The sequence below is a fragment of the Lynx canadensis genome, chromosome E3, assembly GCF_007474595.2.
Source record: "Lynx canadensis isolate LIC74 chromosome E3, mLynCan4.pri.v2, whole genome shotgun sequence".
Lineage (NCBI taxonomy): Eukaryota > Metazoa > Chordata > Mammalia > Carnivora > Felidae > Lynx > Lynx canadensis.
Genome location: NC_044318.1, coordinates 30,072,312 through 30,091,620, shown reverse-complemented (window position 1 = coordinate 30,091,620; position 19,309 = coordinate 30,072,312).

The following is a 19,309-nucleotide window of genomic DNA, read 5'->3' as shown; positions in this document are numbered from 1 at the left end:
GGAGCCCCTTCCAGCCCCAGATCTGCCATCTGGCCTTCATTCCTTGGATGGCGACCAAGCCCTGAGCAGAGACTTGAGCCTCACCTTGAGTCGCAGTAGCCTCGAGGGTCTGAGCGTGTTGGACTCCCTCCCTGCGGGTGTTAGCAGGAAGAGAGATTCTTCTCCGGCCCAGCTCTGGGTCACATAGCGCCCTGCACTCCCTTGCTATAAAAATGAAAACATTCAACGCTGGCAGCAGTGAGATTAGACAGGACTTCATACATTGCTCACAGGACTACAAATTGGTTTCGACTCTCTGGGAAGCCGTCTGACCTCGTGGATCTATAACCAAAAGATATTCATAGCTTATTTCCTGGAATTACTATGAATTCCAGGAACGAAGCAGAAATGCAGACAAAAATTCAGGGATAAAAATGTCCTGTTTATTTATTTATGTATTCATTCATTCAACTTATTTAAGCTAAAACATCAACCATTCACTGATTTCTCGTATTTGTCTCGCCATCCCCCCAACCCCCGGTCTCTGGCAATCACCAGTCTGTTCTCTGTATCTATGAGTTTTTTGTTTTTTGTTTTTTGTTTTTAAGATTCTACATATAAGAAAGATCATATGACATGTCTCTTTATTTTTAAAAAATCTTTTAAATATTTATTTTTGAGAGAGAGACAGAGCATGAGTGGGGGAGAGACACAGAGAGAAAGACACAGAATTGGAAGAAGGCTCCAGGCTCTGAGCTGTCAGCACAGAGCCCGACGTGGGGCTTGAACTCACAGACCATGAGATCATGACCTGAGCCGAAGTCGGATGCTTAACCGACTGAGCCACCCAGGCACCCCATGTCTTTATTTTATCTAGAAAGTCTTCACCAAACTCAAGGTCACTTAGATTTTCTCTTATGCTGTCTATCTTCTAGAAGATTTTCTCTTATGCTCTCTATCTTCTAGAAGATTTTCTCTTATGCTATCTATCTTCTAGAACTTTTACAGTTTCACCTTTTATATTTAGGTCAATGAGCCATTTTGAGTTAATTTTTTTGAAAGATGCAAGGTCTGTGTCGAAATTAAATTTTTTTTTTTTTTTTTTGGCCTGTGCATGTTCAGTTGTTCTAGTGCCTCTTGTCAAAAAAAAACTATACTTTTTCCATTAAATTGCCTTTGATTCTTTGTCATAGATTAGTTGACTATATATTGGGTAGGTCTGTTTCTGGGTGTTCTTTTCCATTCTGTGGATCTAATCATCTATTCTTTTATCGATAGCATACTGTGACTTGATTACTTTGGCTCTAGTAAAGTAGTTACTTACTTATTTACCTACTTTATTAAGACTTGAAGTCGTTCAACTTTGTTTTTCCCCTTCAACATTCTGTTGGCTTTGCTGGGTCATTTGCTTTTCTATATCAACTTTGAAATCGATTTCTTGATTTCTACAAAATAACTTGCCAGAATTCTGATGGGTATTTCATTGAATCTGTAAGTTAATTTGGAAAGAACTGACATCTTGGGAATGTTGAATCTTCCTATTCATGAACATGTGATGTCTCTTCATTTATTTAGATCTTCTTCGATTTCTTTCATTTGAGTTTTGTGGTTTTACCATTAACAGATCTCGTATGTATTTTGCTGGATTTATACCTAGGGACCTCTATCACGGTACTAATGTAAATAGTATTGTTTTCAATTTCAGCTAAAATAATTTGAATTCCATCGGTCATTGCTGCTTTGAAAGCAACCAATTGAGTTTTGTATATTAACTTTGTATTCTGCACATTTGCTATAGTAACTTATTAGTTCCAGAAGGTTTTTGTTGATTCTTTGAGATTTTCTACATAGACCATCAATGTCACCTGTGAATGAAGACAGCTTTATTTCTTCCTTCACAACTTATTTTTTATTTCCTTTTTGTGTCTTATTGCATTAGCTACACCTTTCAGTACAATGTTGAATAAGAGTGGCGAGAGCAGACATTTTTGCCTTGTTCCTGATCTTAGTGGGAAATCATCTACTTTCTTACCATTGATATGGTGGTAGCTGTAGGTTTTTTGGTAGATGTCCTTTGTTGAGTTGATGCAGTTCTCCCTATTTCTAGTTTGCTGAGGGTTTTATCATGAATGGATGTTGGATTTTGTCAAGCGCTTTTTTTTTTTTTGCATCTATTGATATGATCATATGATTTTTCTTCTTCCACCTGTTAATGTGATGGATTATAGTAATTGATTTTCAAAGGTAGGACCAGCTTTGCAGACTGGGGATAAATTACTCTTGGTCATGATGTCTGACTTTTTTTATATGTTGTTGGATTTGTGTTTGCTAATATTTTGTTGAGCATTTTTGCATTTATGTTTAATACTTGATCTGTAGCTTTTCTCTTTTGTGATGTCTTTGCCTGATTTTTGGTATTAGGGTACTGTTGGCCTGTATAAGGATATTGAATTCATCAGTGAGCCTTTCTGGATCTTGTGTTTCCTGTTTTGGAAGGTTAATTATTGATTCCATTTATGTAATAGATACAGGCCTATTCAGAATACCTCTTTCTCCTTGTGTGAGTTTGTTAAGTTGTGTCTTTCAAGGCATTGGTCCATTTCATCTAAGTTATTAGATTTGTGGGCATCGATCTGTTCCCAAGATCTTTTTATTATCCTTTTACTGCTTATTGGATCAGTAGTGATGGCTCCTTTTCCATTTCTGATGTTAGTAATTTGTGCTTCTGTCTGTTTCATTCAGTTAACTTGGCTAGGGGTTTGTAAGTTTTATTGATCATTTCAAAGAACCAACTTTTGGTTTTATTGACTTTCTCTGTTGATTCCTTATTTTCAATTTCACAGGGTTCTGCCATCATTTTTTAGGTTTCTTCTCTTCTGCTTTCTTTGAGTTTAATTTCTTCTTTTTCTAGTTTCCTGAAGTGAAAGTGTAGATTATTGATTTTAGATTTTCCTTCTTTTCTAATATATGCGTTCAAGGCTATAAATTCCCTTCTAAGCACTGCTTTTGCTGAATCCTAAACGTTTTTACAGTTTTATCTTTATTTTCATTTGGTTCCAAATACTTAAAAATTCCTTTTGAGGCTTCCTTTTTGACTTATGTGTTATTTGGAGGCCAAATTCTTGTCCGGAAGAAACTATGTTTATTATTGGCACAGCCTCCAGGTTTGGGGGTAGCTTTGTTACACAGTAGTACGTGAGTAATTTACAGGCCAATACAAACTTCTTGCTCAGGATAAGAGTACGAGAGAGAGAGAGAGAGAGAGAGAGAGAGAAAGAGAGAGAGAGAGAGAGAGAGAGAGAGAGAGAGAGAGAGAGAGAGGCAGGGAGACAGTTCATCGAAAGGGAAAACTTTGCCCCTGTGTAAGCATCCGACTGCAGGCTGGACCTCTTTGTGAGGACACAAGCTTCCTATCCCTAAATATTCCAGCACAGTCAGATCGATTAGTTAACCAGAATTATATAGGAGGTATTCAAGCACTGATTGATGTCGAAGGTGCTCGGAAACCCAATGCTATGATGGCTCTTAACAGAGTCGACTGTAAAATAAGTTTCTGTAAATGGATTCGTACCTTCCTGTTAAATTTCCACATGATTCCAAAGGAAGACGTAGGTTGCCTCAAAGGAATTGCCCAGTAGACTAAGTGGAAATGCTTGTGAGCAGGCCCACGACACGCCACTGAACGCATACATAAAGCACAGCTAGATGGTTCCGTCAGTTTTCTGACCTGTATGTTCCTTCTCCCACCGTGTTTCTCTTTTTCCATCATTTCTCCACGTACCTGGGTCTTGAGAAGCCGGTACTTGGGGGGACGACCTAATTCCTTGCCTAGGTATCTAGATCAGGGTTGGCAGACTGTGGCCCACGGGCCGAGCCAAGCCTGCTGCCTGTTTTTGTAAATAGAAAAGTGGCTGATTTGCTTGCATATTGCACGTGCTGAGTAGCAGAGCTGAGTAGTTGTGACAGATGCTGCCATAGGGCCGTAAAGCCTCAAGAAACCATTCTGCCTTTTACAAGAAGAGTTCGCCAGCCCCTGGTGTGATCCAGCCCCCTGACTCCTTGGGCCTTGGCCATGAAGACTGCCCCCAGTAGTGCACAAAGAGCCTACCTGATCAGTTATGAGGCTGGTCACCTTGAGACTCGCCAGCCACAGGCAGGGAGTGACTGCAGTAGAAGGGCTGATTGAGATGGGGTCTGGGAAGGCCTGGCTGGTTGGGATCAACCCGAATGATTCAAAGAAGCCAGACAGAGAAGCGTAGAGGCTTTGAGGTAGGGCGGAGTTTGGCAATTTCAGAGCCCCGAAGGAGGCTGGTGAGGCTGGAAAAAAGAGGGGTAGGAGAGGGGCGGTTGGGCAGGGGAGCGGTGGGAGGGTGGCCTCATATCGGCCGCTCAGGGCCTTAGGAACCGTGTCGCCACTCTGCTTAGGGCTGACAGTTGCCAAGGGCAGTGGGTGCGAAGTACGTCCTTCCCATTCAATTTTATGTAATCCTTGTGCATATCTGGGGGTGGGGGACCCCCCCCCCCATTTTACAGCTGAGCAGACAGAGGCAAGTAAACCACTTGCCTAGGACCACACAAATTTTGAAGTGTCCAAAGCAGGGGCGCCTGGGTGGCTCTGTCGGTTGAGTGTCTGACTCTTGCTTTTGGCTCAAGTCACCATCTCCCTGTTTGTGAGTTCAAGCCCCGCCTCGGGCTCTGTGCCGGCAGTGCGGAGCCTGCTTGGGATTCTCTCTCTGCCCCTCCCCTGATCTCTCTCTCTTTCTCAAAATAAATAAATAAACTAAAAAAAAAAAAAAGTGTCTACAGCAGATTCAAAGAAATTCTCAAGCTCTCTAGCTTTTTATAAAGTCCAATGGAGTATCTGTTGTTGACTTTTTTATTTTTAGGGACGAAATACCATGCAGTGTGGATTTAAGGATATTTGCTGATTCTTCCTAATGTCCTTGTGCTAGAATCCAATCAGCCTTCCCACCCCCCCCCCCAATCTGTCTCCAGGTTGGCTTGAGGACGTATGGCCTTGGCAACAGAGGGTTCCACTTGACCCGTTGAGCCTTTGGCCTTAGGTCTGATTGGGTCTCAGTGTTTGACTCGAGGGTTCCTTCGGGGCTCTCTGGGGCTCTCTGAGGCTCAGGAAGCACTTTAGTGGCTGGGACTATTCCCAGACTCTGACCAGCTGGTTGAAAGGTGGCAGGAGAGGGGCTCAGCCTCACAGAAGGGGACGGAAAAGGTCCCCTGCAGAAGGTGGAGGCAGGGGAAGTGTCTTTCTGGCACCTGTGACCAAGGGCCAGCACACAGGAGAGCAGTGGCCTTGGTGAGCAGGGCTCTGAGACCCTACGCTGCTGGCCAGACCTCCTCAGTCTGCAGCCTCTACAGCAAATGCCCTGCAGGCCACCGGGAGGCTCCTGGGGACGGGCTGGGGACACAGGGAGCAGCAAATGGTCCCCAGAACCCGCTTCTGAGCCAGACAGGGGTAGAAGCAACAGAAGGTTTTTTTTTTTCCTGTAGTTTCATCGAGGCAAATAAAGTTGTAATACCGTTAGGGTGTATGGTGATGATTTGATACGTGTATACATTGTGACAAGATTCCCACCACCGGACTAATCGGCGAAGCCCCACCCTACATATTTACCTTCCTGTTTTTCTTTCTTTTTTCAACGTTCATTGATTTTTGAGAGAGCGTGAGAGAGCATGCACGCAAGAGCCGGGGAGGTGCAGAGAGAGAGGGAGACAGAGAATCCCAAGCAGGCTCTGTGCTGTCAATACAGAGCTGGATGCGGGGCTCGAACTCACAACACGAGGTCGTGACCTGAGCCGAAATCAAGAGTCGGATGTTTAGCTGACGGAGCCACTGAAGTGCCTCTTCTTTTTGTCTTTGTCTGTCTTTTTTCCTTTTTCTCTTTCTCTTTCTCTTTCTCTTTATCTCTATCTCTTTCTCTTTCTATATCTCTTTCCTTTTTCTTTACCTTTTCCTTTTTCTCTTTCTCTTTATCTCTATCTCTTTCTTTTTCTCTTTCTCTTTCTCTTTCTAGATCTCTTTCTCTCTCCTTTTCTTTTCCTATCCCTTTCCCTTTTTCTTTTTCTTTCTACTGTGTTAACTACAGTCACCATGACATATATTAGGTCCTAAGACCTTGCTCATCCTGTACCCGAAAGTTTGTGTCTTTTGACCAGCTTCTCCCGATTTCCTCCACCTCCGGCTCTTGGCAACTGGTTTTCTGCTCTCTGTTTCTGTGACTTTGCCTTGAAAAAAAAAATTCCTCAGATATAAGTGATAGCAGGCTGTATTTGTCTCCATCTGGCTTATTTCGCTCAGCACCGCGCCCTCAGGCTCTGTCCAGTGATTCTGGACTTCTGGCCTCCAGAACTCTGCGATTAAGAACGATTTATTTATTTATTCATTCATTTATTTATTTAATAAATACGGAGGTAAAAATCATGGAGCGTGAATTGAGCGTGTTAAAGGGTACAATGCGGTGGCACTTTAGTCCATCACAGCGTTGTGCAAACCCCACCCCTGTCTGGTTCCAAAACGTTTTCATCATCTGAAACCTTCACGTCTCACCCCCCCTGCTTCCCCGGCCCCCCAGGTCCCCGCCCCTGGTCGACCATGAATCCGCTGTCTGTCTCTGTGGATTTACCTATTCGTGACCCTTCACACAAAAGGAATCATACAGTCTGTGGCTTTTTTCTGTCTGGCTTCTTTGAGGGAGCATAATGTTTTCGAGGCTCGTCTACATTGTAGCGAATCAGTACAGTTGACCTTTGAACAAAGTTGCTTTGAACAGCACAGGCCCACTTATATATGGATTTTTATTTTTTATTTTTTTATTTTTGGTAAATACAGCCCGGTACTACAAGCGTATTTTCTTTTTCTCATGACTTTCTTATTTAAAAAAAATTTTTTTAAATGTTTTTATTTATTTTTGAGACAGAGAGAGACAGAGCATGAGCAGGGGAGGGGCAGAGAGAGGGAGACACAGAATCCGAAGCAAGCCCCGGGCTCCGAGCTGTCGGCACAGAGCCCGACGCGGGGCTTGAACCCACGGACTGTGAGATCATGACCTTAGCTGAAGTCTAACAGACTGAGCCACCCAGGAGCCCCTCTCATGACTTTCTCAGGGCGTTTTCTTTCCTCTAGCTTACTCTCCTGTAAGTATACATATAACATACAAACTACATGTCAAGTAACTGTTTTCTGTTATTGCTAAGACTTCCGGTTCACCGTGGGCTATTAGCAGTTAAGTTTTTGGGGAGTCAAAAGTTATATGTGGGCTTTCTGTGGGGGGGGGTCCATTCCCTTAAGCCCCGTATTGTTTGAGGGTCAACTGTACTTTGCTCCTTTTAGTGGCTGAGTAATATTCCCTTGTACGGAGGCACCACATTTTGTTGACCCAGTCATCAGTTGATAGCCATCTGGGGTGTTTCCACCTTTTGACGATTGTAAATAGTGCTGTGAACATCAGGGAACGAGCATTTATTTATCTGTTTCCAATTATTTTATTTTATCATTTTATTTAATTTTAATTAAAAAAATTTTTTTAAATGTTTTATTTGTTTTTTGAGAGCGAGAGACAGAGTGTGAGCAGGGGAGGGGCAGAGAGAGAGGGAGACACAGAATTCGAAGCAGGTCCAGGCTCCCAGCTGTCAGCACAGAGCCTGATGCGGGGCTCGAACCCACGAACTGTGAGCGATCATGACCTGAGCTGAAGTCTGACGCCTAACCGACGAGCCACCCAGGCACTCCTTTATTTTAATTTTTTAATGTTTATTTATTTTTGGGAGAGAAAGAGACAGAGCATGAGCAGAGGAAGGGCAGAGAGAGAGGGAGAGGCAGAATCTGAAGCAGGCTCCAGGCTCTAAGCTGTCAGCCCAGAGCCCGATGTGGGGCTTGAACTCACAAACTGTGAGAGATCGTGACCTGAGCCGAAGTCTGACGCCTAAGTGATGAGCCACCCAGGCGCCCCTATTTTATTTTGTTTTATAAGTAGGTTTCACGCCCAACACGGGGCCCAACACGGGGCTTGAACTCATGACCCTGAGATCAAGACCTGAGCTGAGATCAAGAGTCTGATGCTTAACTGCCTGAGCCAAACAGATGCCCACCTTCTTATCTGTTTTCAGTTACAGTATCTGTTGTTATAAGTCATCAGGTTTGTGATAATTTGTTACAGCAGCAACAGCAAACTAATACAGACACTAAACCAACCACAAAGAGTCTCCCAGGAGTGAGTCCGAGACTCGAGTGTGGGGCTGGGTCCACGGGTACTTGCTTGTTTGGAACTGTCTTCGCCGGTTCTGGCTTGCAGAGAACATCATTCCAGCTGGCCAGCCCCCAGCGCCCTCACCGCCACCCCCCCAACCCCCCCAGCAGAAAGGCTGGGCCTGAGACCCAAAGAAATAGAGAGAAAGCCGAGGCCAAGGGTGAGCTGGGGGGGGGGGGCAGGCTGCGACATGCTGAGCCCCTTCTGGCCCCCCTCATCCCGCTCTTGCCCTCCACGGGGCAGGCTTAAAGGGGATCTCGTGAACTCCTCAGCTATCAGAAGGTTTTAGCCCCACGGGGCTCTCCTTTGTGGCTGGAAAGTGATCCGTGCGCCTTCTGTCGCCGCACAGGCTGTCCCCCTCCTCCCAATTAAGCCTGCCACCGACCTGCTGTTGAGCCGGCAGCATGCGACCCCTGTCCCACCAGAAGGCGCGGATTATCGACACACGGGTCAAAGACCTTGACCCTGCCACGGTTGTCGGCAAAGGCGTTGACGCTGACCCAGAGCTCGGGGTCTGACCAGAGGGCTCCCTTCTGCCTCTGCCCCAGCTTCTCTCATTAGAGCAGCAACATCCTTTGCGGGGTGACGCGTTCAGAGCTGCCTCGCATTTATCAGCGTCTTTAACCTACGTTCGATTCCAGAACCCCACAGCCATTCCTGGCGTTTCGTCCTGAGGAACCCTTCCCCCCCTTAGCGCACCGCGCATCCCGTGTCCACGCTGCGGTGTCCCCCCGCCCTTCCCGACCCTCCTTGCCCGACAGGCATTTTCTCTCGCTGGCGCACATGACTTCACCACCCATAATGATTAAAAAAATTTTTTTCTGGGGGGCGCCTGGGTGGCTCAGTCGGTTAAGCGGCCGACTTCGGCTCAGGTCATGATCTCGCGGCTCGTGAGTTCGAGCCCCGCGTCAAGCTCTGTGCTGACAGCTTGGAGCCTGGAGCCTGTTTCCGATTCTGCGTCTCCCTCTCTCTCTGACCCTCCCCCGTTCATGCTCTGTCTCTCTCTGTCTGAAAAATAAATAAACGTTAAAAAAATTAAAAAAAAAATTTTTTTTTCTGGCATTTTCAAGAGCGATTTCTCCTCCCCTGCTTGGGAATCCAAGAGGCAGCCTGAAGTCAGGTGCAGGTCACAGCTTGGCCACCGCGTGACCTTGACGTGTGTTCTGATACCCACTGCTGCTCGTGCAAACCTGAAGAAGCCCCAAAATGTGGTGGCCTAAACTGGATCACCCCGCGTTTAGTGCCTGTCATGATTTTTCTGGGTCAGGGATTCTGGAAGCATAGTGCCTGGCCGGGCGGTTCTGGGCATGAGGGGTCTTTCCTGCTGTTTCAGGAAGGCTGGGGGCTGCGGGGGGTGGGAGGGTGGTGACAGGTGGGAGGGGCAGCATTAGTGGGATGGGGTGACTGAAGGCTGGCTGGCGATGGCTTGCCACCCGGGCACGTCTGCAGGGTCAGCTTGGGACTCTCCTCAAAGTATGGTCGCTTCAGGGCAATCAGACTTTCCACAGGGCAGCTCGGGGCTGCAGTGAAAATGTTCTGGAGAGTTAGCATCACTTCTGCCCTCCTCACGGACCATCCAATTACTAAGGTTGCCCCAGAGTCAAAAGGCTTTGCAGCCACATTTGAAAGCTACGGCAAAAAGGCCATTTCCTGTCCCTGCGCCTCAGTTTCCACATCCGTGAAGCCCCTGAAGTTCCCCAGATTGGCTGGGTGTCCCTTCCCATGTAAGGTGGGCACAAGACCCTCAGGGAGCTTGGGACCCTCCACTAGCTCCAAGAGATATTCGTGACTGATCTAAATCAGCCATGGCAGGGCGCCTGGGTGGCTCAGTTGGTTGCACATCTGACTTTGGCTCGTCATGATATCACGGCTCCTGAGTTCAAGCCCCACGTTGGACTTTGATAGTGTGGAGCCTGCTTCAGATTCTCTGTCTCCCTCTCTGACCTTCCCCTACTCATGCTCTCTCCCTCTCTCTCTCTCTCAAAAATAAACATTACAAGAACCAAATCAGCCTTGGTAACCCATTCTTCTTTGTCAGTGATTGCCAAAGTCCAAGACCGGGCTTTTGATATGATGTTGGCCAATGTCAAAGAAAGTCTGCTGGGGCTTCTGGAAAAGTGCTTTCTTTCCTAAATAAAAGGAGAAAGCCATGTGAGGAGTGCTTGATTAGGCTCTGGCTGCCTCCTGCATCCAGCTTCTAAAAAAGCTGTGTGAGGACATGATGTTTGGCGCTGTGGCAGCCGTCTTGGAACCATGAGGCCAAAGGGGGGGAAAGACAAAAAAGCCCCAATCTGAGAGCACAGACAGAAAGATCCTGGGCCATCGATGTCATTGGGCTCGGCGCAGTCTGATCACCTACCTCTAGACGTCTTAAATTCTGTCTCTGTTGCTCACACATAAACCGGGCATTCTGCACCTCACAGCCAACTCTTCCTGATGGATTCAACATCCTGAACCTTTGCACCCGAGAGTCACTCTGTCCGGACTGTTGCTCCACTTTGTCCGACCAGAAAACACAGACCCATCTGTCCAGATCCGGCTAAAGTGTCCCCAACCCTCTTTCTCAAAGCTTCTAGAGCGGATGGTGTCTGAGCTCCTTCTAGCTCCGATGCTTGGCGGATTTATGAGTTGCGTCTGTCCAGACACGGCTCCTGGAGGAGAGGCGTCGGCCTCCTGTGTGTGTGATGTGGGACAAGCCCAGGGCTCTCTGGTCTTGACTGGCGCTCGGTGACAGGTGGAATGACAACGGGGCTAGCCGTGCAGTCGGAAGTAGGTTCCCCAGTGGAGACCTCTCCCCTGCACCTGCTAGCCGTGCGACATTGGGCAAAAGCACCAAACTTCTCTGTGCCTCAGTTTATCTTCATTGAAATGGGGATAATAGTGGCGATCCTCTCATAGGGTTATGACAAGGATTAAATGAAGTGAAGCATGTCAATGCTCAGCCTGGTGTTCACCTCAGTACTGACGACTCACTTCTACTGAGCTCTTGCTTACTCTCTACCTGGCACTGTTACTAAAATATGTAACCATTTCATTACGTTTCATTTAATCTCACTTGAAGGAATAGATATATTATAGATATGTCTTATTTTTTTTCATGTTTATTTTTGAGAGAGACAGGAAGCATGTGTGCGCCCGAGTGAGAGAGGAGCAGAGAGAGAGGGGGACAGAGGGTCCGTGTGGGGATCCGATGTGGGGCTCGAACTTGTGAACCTCGAGATCATGACCTGAACCGAAGCCGGAAGCTTCATTGACTGAGCCACCCAGGTGCCCCACAGATATGTCTCATTTAGTCACTGAAGCAAGTTTGGGAGGTAAATCCTAGTATTATCCCCATTTTACAGACAAAGAAACTAAAGCACAAAGAAGTTAGGTGGCTTCACTCAGTACTAAGAAGGTTGAGTCTGGATTTGAACCCAGGCTGTGGGTCCTGGGGGGACCTCTAGGGCACTTGACCACATCTCCATACTATGGGGAGGGTTGACCAGACCTGCTGCTACCCCCTGGGGGCAGTCACCCTTGCCTCCCAAATCATCTCATTATTCAAGAGACAATGGTCACTGTTTCTCCCTTCCCGTGTCCCAGGTCCCACACGTGAGGGACTCTGCCCTGTCCTGGGCCCCTGGTGATGCCCAGATGCCTCTGCGCCCACTCTTCCTCTCCTTGGCCTCACAGGGGATCTTAGGGTGCTGCCCACAGCGCCTCCTCCTCCATGCCCTTCCTTGGGCCTGCAGTGCCAGTCTGTTCCCTACACGACACACTGTGCTGTCCTTTCTCAAATAGCTGCCCCTCAGCACCCTGGGGCACTCCGCAGGGGCTCTGTCTCCGTCATCCCAAAGCCACCGCCAGCACGAAGCCTGGCACACACAACGAATGTTCGTGGACAGGACCCCATCTTGTCTACCCCCCGCTGCATTTGATTGTAGTTTTGACGGTTTTTATCCCCCAGCAGCAAATGTAGAATTCTCCCATTCGCCTCCAGACGTTTCAGCAAAGCAGAAAAAAAAAAAAAATACATATATAAAAAGATAAAAGTGACCCATAAACCCACCACAGGCCCCGAGCTCCCGCTGTCGACATTCACGTTTTAAGGTGTATACTTCTGGGTGTTTCTGTCCCAAATCTCTCTCAAATATTAACCAGCTTTGAAACGCGCTATAAACTTTGTCCCGTGTAACCTGTTTTCTCAGCCATGCGTGAAGAAGAGATTTTTATACTCTTCTTGCTTTATCGTCTTTCGAAGTTGGGGCTTCCTTGTGATTTTCCCGGCTTTACTCTCTTTCCATAGAGTTTCTGCTTTCCTTGCTTTTATGCTGACATCCTAAGACGGATTTCCTGCTGGAAGTCGACTAGCTGACTCCCCAGCGATGGGACCAATGTTTCTTTATCCTTCCAAATGATAAGGGAAACACTATCTGTTGATTCGTCTCAGCATTAATGAAATTGCATATATTTTTATTCAAGGATTTGGCAATTTGCATTGTCTTAGCCCCACAACAACGAGGCCGTCTGGACTTACCTCCAAGTTCTACCGATGTCAGGCTTTCCATTGGTTTCTCTTTCCTTCCACTTTACGTTGTTTTGTGCTCTCGACGGCCAGGATATGTCTTCCAGTAACTTCGCTTCCTGATCCCTCAAATATCCCTTGGTGGCTCCCGAAGATTTGGCATTTTTGCATAGAGTACTAGAATAGCTACTCTTTTAAAAAAAAGATTTTTTTTAAAGATCTTTCTTTCTCTTTCTTTCTTTCTTCCTCTCTTTCTTTCTTCCTCTCTTTCTTTCTTTCTTTCTTTCCTTCCTTTCTTCTTTCTTTCTCTTCTTTCTTTCTTTCTTTCTTTCTTTCTTTCTTTCTTCTTTTTCTTTCTTAAGTAATCTCTACACCTTATGTGGAGCTTGAACTCACAACCCTGAGATCAAGAGTCGCACGCTCTACTGAGCAAACCACCAGGCATCCCCTTGAGCTCTAACAAAGATAATAACAAACAAACGGGGCTTGAAGCAGGACAAAGGTCCCCAGAGGACTGTCCTGGAAACCACAGGGCTCACGTTTGCTGAGGCTTGTGTCACGATCACCTGCTGACCCTGTGGCAATGCGGTCACCCTCGGGGACCGGCTGCACGAGCTGGGGCTGCTCGTTCCTATGTCAGAGGCCAGGGAAGGGAGATGTGGGGGGGGCAGCAGGCTGTGACTCAGGGGAGGCCCAGGTTATTGGCACCCCCAGGGCTGGGCAGCTTGGGGTGGGGGGAGCCGAGGGGAGGGCACCGCCAGCAGGGGCTGGGCTGGGGACCACAGCTGAGCGGGAAGAGTTTGGCAGCCTCAGTCACAGCACCACGCCAGAGGCCAAAAAGGAGTCAGTAAGACTGAGGCTTTATTTAAAGTTATATTTTGGGGGCGCCTAGGTGGCTCAGTCGGTTGAGCGTCTGACTTCAGCTCAGGTCACGATCTCACAGTTTGTGAGTTCGAGCCCCGCGTCGGGCGCTGTGCTGACGGCTCGGAGCCTGGAGCCTCCTTTGGATTCTGTGTTTCCCTCTCTCTCTGCCCCTCCCCTGCTGGCACTCTGTTTCTCTTTCTCTCCAAATAAGTAAACATTAAAGCAATTTAAAAAAAAAAAATGAAATTATATTTTGGGGGCGCCTGAGTGGCTCACTGGTTGAGCATCCGACTTGGGCTCAGGTCATGATCTCACGGTTTGTGAGTTCGAACCCCACATTGGGTGTTGCTGTCAGTGGGGAGCCCGCCTCAGATCCTCTGTCCCCCTCTCTCTCCGTCCCTCCTCCGCTGGAGCGCTTTCTCTCAAAAAATTAAATAAAATAATTAAAAAGAATTATGTTTTGTTCAGTGAGGATTTTTCGTGTTCATTTGGATTTTTGAGAAACGTTGCAGTATTATTTATCTTGATCCCTGAGTGTGTCAGTTTCCTATGGCTGCTGTAACCCAACACCACAAACATGGTGACTTAGAGCAACATAACCTTGTCGCCTTACGGTGCTGGAGGCCCAGGGGTTGGTGGGACCGCGTCCCCTCTAGGGGCGCCCCATCATTACAACCGACTGAGCCACCCAGGCGCCCCTCTTGTGTTTTTGAGTTCAGCCATTCTGATGGGTGTAAGGTGACATCTCATGATAGTTTTGATTTGCATTTCCCTGGTGACGAATGAAGTTGAGCATTTTTCATGTGTAAAAAGACTCTGTTTTAAAATAATTCTCGACAAAAAAAATTATTCTCAGCTCCCATGGAAGTTGCAAAAGTAGTAAAGAGAGATCCTGTAGACCCCTCGCCCAGCTTCCCTAATGTTAGCATCCTATATGACCAAGGTTGAATGATCAAAACCAGAGCATTGACATTGGTAGGATCCAATGAACTAGAATACGGGTCTCGTTCAAATTTCACTGGGGTTCCCACTCATGTCTTTTCTCTGGTCCGGGATCCCACCTGTCGATGTATGGAGCTGTCATGTCTTAATGAAGGTTTTGATACGGGCATATTGCATGTGGCCATAGCAAAATGGAGCGGCGACAATGTGAAATCACGCCTTCTTGACTGCTAGGTACGAGCCACCCCTTCCTCTTCTCCACTCACAGTCCTCCCTGCCAGGCTACTTTATTCCCAAATCCTACCACATTCCACACCTGCTCCTCGAATTTCATCCCATTCCTGAGCCCTCTCCATCCCCAGCCTGGAGATCGGGGTTGGCCGTAGGGTAAGACTCAGACATGGAGGGAGCTGCGTGATGGGGACTTGTCTCGATTGACAAATTCTCGAGTCGTGAACGTCCGTGGGTACAAACGAAACTCCCATTAGGGCCCAGTACATCGGCCATTTCTACCACCAACTGGAGGTACGGTGGCCACCTTGGGCTTGTGCCCAGATGGATGGGGTCCGTCTCTTAGAAAGTGCTTCCGCACTCAGAAATTCAGAATGTTGGGGCGGCTGGGTATCTCAGTCGGTTAAGTGTCCGACTCTTGATCTCAGTTCAGGTCATGATCTCACGGTCCGTGAGTTGGAGCCCTGAGCTGGGCTGTGGCACCGACAGTGTGGAGCCTGCTTGGGATTCTCTCTCCCCGCACCTCTCTCTGCCCCTCCCCCGCTCACACACACACACGCGCACACACACACACACACACACACACACACACTCTCTCTCTCTCTCTCTTTCTCTAAATAAACATTAAAAAAAGAGCTGAATGTTTGAATTCTTTAAAATCACGCACACCAAAGAGTATATTTACGTGTGTACCTTACAAAGCATAATTATAAACCATCTCTAAACCTACAACTCAACTCAAGAAATAGGACATTATCTAATATCTTTGCAACAGTTTGCATTTCAGGTCTCAAAAAGATATCACTGGGGCACCTGGGTGGCTCTGTTGGTTCAGCTTCTGACTCTGGATTTCAGCTCACGTCCTGATCCCAGGGTTGTGAGACCGAGCCCCGTGTCAGGCTCTGTGCTGAGCATGGAACCTGCTTGGGATTCTCTCTCTGTCTCCCTCTGTCCCTCTCCCCTGCTCGTGCTCTCTCTGTCTCTAAAAAATGCGGTGTGGGGGGAGGGCACCTGGGTGGCTCAGTTGGTCAAGCATCTGACTTCAACTCAGGAAATGGTCTCATGGTGAGTTCAAGCCCTGCATCAGGCTCTGTGCTGACAGTGCAGAGCCTGCTTGGGATTCTCTCTCTCTTCTTCTCTCTTGCCTCTCCCCCACTCATGCTCTCTTTCTTTCTCTCTCTCAAAAGAAATAAATAAACTTAAAAAAATGATATCAGATACATAGGGTTCATCACCCCATCGCCTGATTTTCATGAGCCCTGGACAAATTTCCTGGGCTCTCCAGACCTCAGTTTTCTCATCTCCTCTAAGAACGGCTGGGACAAGGACATCTCTGAGGAGTCTTCCTGTTTTGGACTTTTTATTCTGGGGATTAAAATAAATTTGGCTGAAGACTTAGAAAGAAAACCCAACGGGAAGGTGTTTGACATTCACACGCTTACACTCAGAGCTGCCCCAGGGCAAAGAGGAGCACGAAGCAGGTGTCTTGATGGTGTCGTGAAATTCGGAGACGTCTTTTCAGAGATCTGTGAGCCTGTGTCTTGCACGGAGAGGAGGGCGTCTGGGCTCACCTGTGTGGCAGGTGAGGTGAGCTGTTGGGACAATTCCTGGACTTGACCATCTTGGATTTCAAGCAGCCTCCCTCCCAGGTTTGCCTTGTTGCTTTTTCCAGGACCCGTGGAATTGAAATTTGCAAGTGAGACACGAAGGTCACCAGTGAGACACCGGCAACCTGAGGAGGGTCGTGGTCAGGCTGCCAGCTGCCGGTTTTCCTTGGAGGACATCGTTTTCTGCCGACTGCCGGTGAACTTGATCTACCCACATGGCGGGAAAGCGGCTTCTTTCATTTGTGCACTGTCTAAAAATGCGGTCTTGCCGGTCAGAGCGTTTCCTGGCCCCTGAAGAGGTCACAGAGGTGGCGCGGGGAGGGTCATTGTACAGCACAGCCCTGAGGACATCCTTGAGTTGAGTCGTGGAGACCGCCACGCTGGGGAGGAACTTTTCCTTAGCGACCTGGCTTTTCTTGGTTACTCTCTTAGCTGTGTGGTCCTGACCTCTGGATCTGCCCTGCATCTGTGATTTGAACCCCATCATTTGTCTGCTTCTGCTTTCTGCTCCCAGAGAAGGTCCCTGTTTGGTCAGCCACTCATTAGCTGTCCACCTTTTCTCCCCAGCCCTTCTGCACAACTGGCCTCAAATGCAGGTGGTGACAGGTTTCATTCAGATGGCTCATTATCATGGGCACAGGTGGGCAGTACTGGGCATAATACTTAGGGTTCTCCGGAAAAGTAGAATATCTATCTATCTATCTAGATATCCTAGAATATCTATATATAGATATATAGATATATCTATAGAATATCTATATAGATATTCTAGGATATAGATATAGGATATAGATATTCTAGGATATTCTAAATATCTAGATATTTTAGAATATCCTAGAAAATCTATATCTATAGATATATCTATACACATATTTGGATACATATATCCAAATTAAGATTTATATATAAATCTTAATATACACATATTTGGATATTTATAATATCCAAATAGGATATAGATATTCTAGGATATTCTAAATATCTAGATATTTTAGAATATCCTAGAAAATCTATATCTATAGATATATCTATACACATATTTGGATACATATATCCAAATTAAGATTTATATATAAATCTTAATATACACATATTTGGATATTTATAATATCCAAATAGGATATAGATATTCTAGGATATTCTAAATATCTAGATATTTTAGAATATCCTAGAAAATCTATATCTATAGATATATCTATACACATATTTGGATACATATATCCAAATTAAGATTTATATATAAATCTTAATATACACATATTTGGATATTTATAATATCCAAATAGGATATAGATATTCTAGGATATTCTAAATATCTCGATATTTTAGAATATCCTAGAAAATCTATATCTATAGATATATCTATACACATATTTGGATACATATATCCAAATTAAGATTTATATATAAATCTTAATATACACATATTTGGATATTTATAATATACACATATTTGGATATATATATCCAAATTAAGATTTATTTATAAGGATTGTCTAATGGCATTATGGAGCTGAGAAGTCCCATGAGAATGCAGGAAAGCCAATGGTATAAATTCCAGCCTGAATCCAGAGGCCTGAGAACCAGAAACCCTGATGACACAAGTCCCGTCCGAGGGCAGAAGACCAGCGTCCCAGCTTGAGTGGCCAAGCAGAGAGAAATAGAATTTCTCTATCCTCTGCCTTTTGACGGTTCCCACCCACTTGGGCGACGGTTGTCTTCCTTACTCAGCTTACCAACTCAAATGCTAAGGTCTCTCAGAAGCATCCTCACAGACATACTCGGAAATCATGCATGACCCGATATCTGGGCATTGGCCTGTCAAATTAGCCATCATGCCTGATTAGGTCAGGCCCACCCAGGATCTCTCTTTCTTTTTTTTTTTTTTTTAATTTTTTTTTTTTTCCAACGTTTATTTATTTTTGGGACAGAGAGAGACAGAGCATGAACGGGGGAGGGGCAGAGAGAGAGGGAGACACAGAATCGGAAACAGGCTCCAGGCCCCGAGCCATCAGCCCAGAGCCCGACGCGGGGCTCGAACTCACGGACCGCGAGATCGTGACCTGGCTGAAGTCGGACGCTTAACCGACTGCGCCACCCAGGCGCCCCAGGATCTCTCTTTCTTAAAGTGAACCATGATACATACTCAGGGAGATGGGATGGCATTGGGTGCATCTTGGGGACTGTCTTAGTTTCCTAGGACTGCTATAATTAATACCTACAACTGGAAACAATGCTGACGTTTTTCAACGGGTGAATTGATAAACACATTGTAGTTTAATTGGGTGATGGGATTCTACTGGTCAATAACAAGGAATAAGCTAGTGGCACATGTAACGACACGGAAGGATCTTCAGATGATCACGTTGAGTGAAAGAAGCCAGATGAAGGAGAGCGATACAGCAGGAGTCCGTTTATAGAAAACTCGAGAAAATGAAAGCACATCTGTAGTATTAGAAAGCAGGTTAGCAGCTGTCTGGGGACAAGGATGGAAGGGGGGGAGGGATGGGAGGCAGGATTGCAAAGGACAGGAGGAAACCGCTGAGCATAAGCAATAAATTCCCTATCTTTTTTTTTGTTTTTGGAATGTTTATTTTTGACAGGGGCGAGGGGCAGAGAGAGAAGGGGACAGAGGATCTGAAAGAGGCTCTGTGCTGACAGCACAGAGCCCGACACAGGGCTTGAACCCACGAGCCGCGAGATCACAGCCTGAGCCAAAGTCAGACCAACGGAGCCACCCAGGCACCCCCGAATTCACTACCTTGATGGGTGATGGGTTCATGCGCGCCTACATGTGTCAAAAGCAGTCAAATCCTACACCTAAAACAGGTGCGGAGTATGGTCCCTTCACACCCCAGACGTAGCCGCAGTGTGAGGCCTGACCCTGGACAGGGAGGGCAATTTGTCCTTCCCTAGAT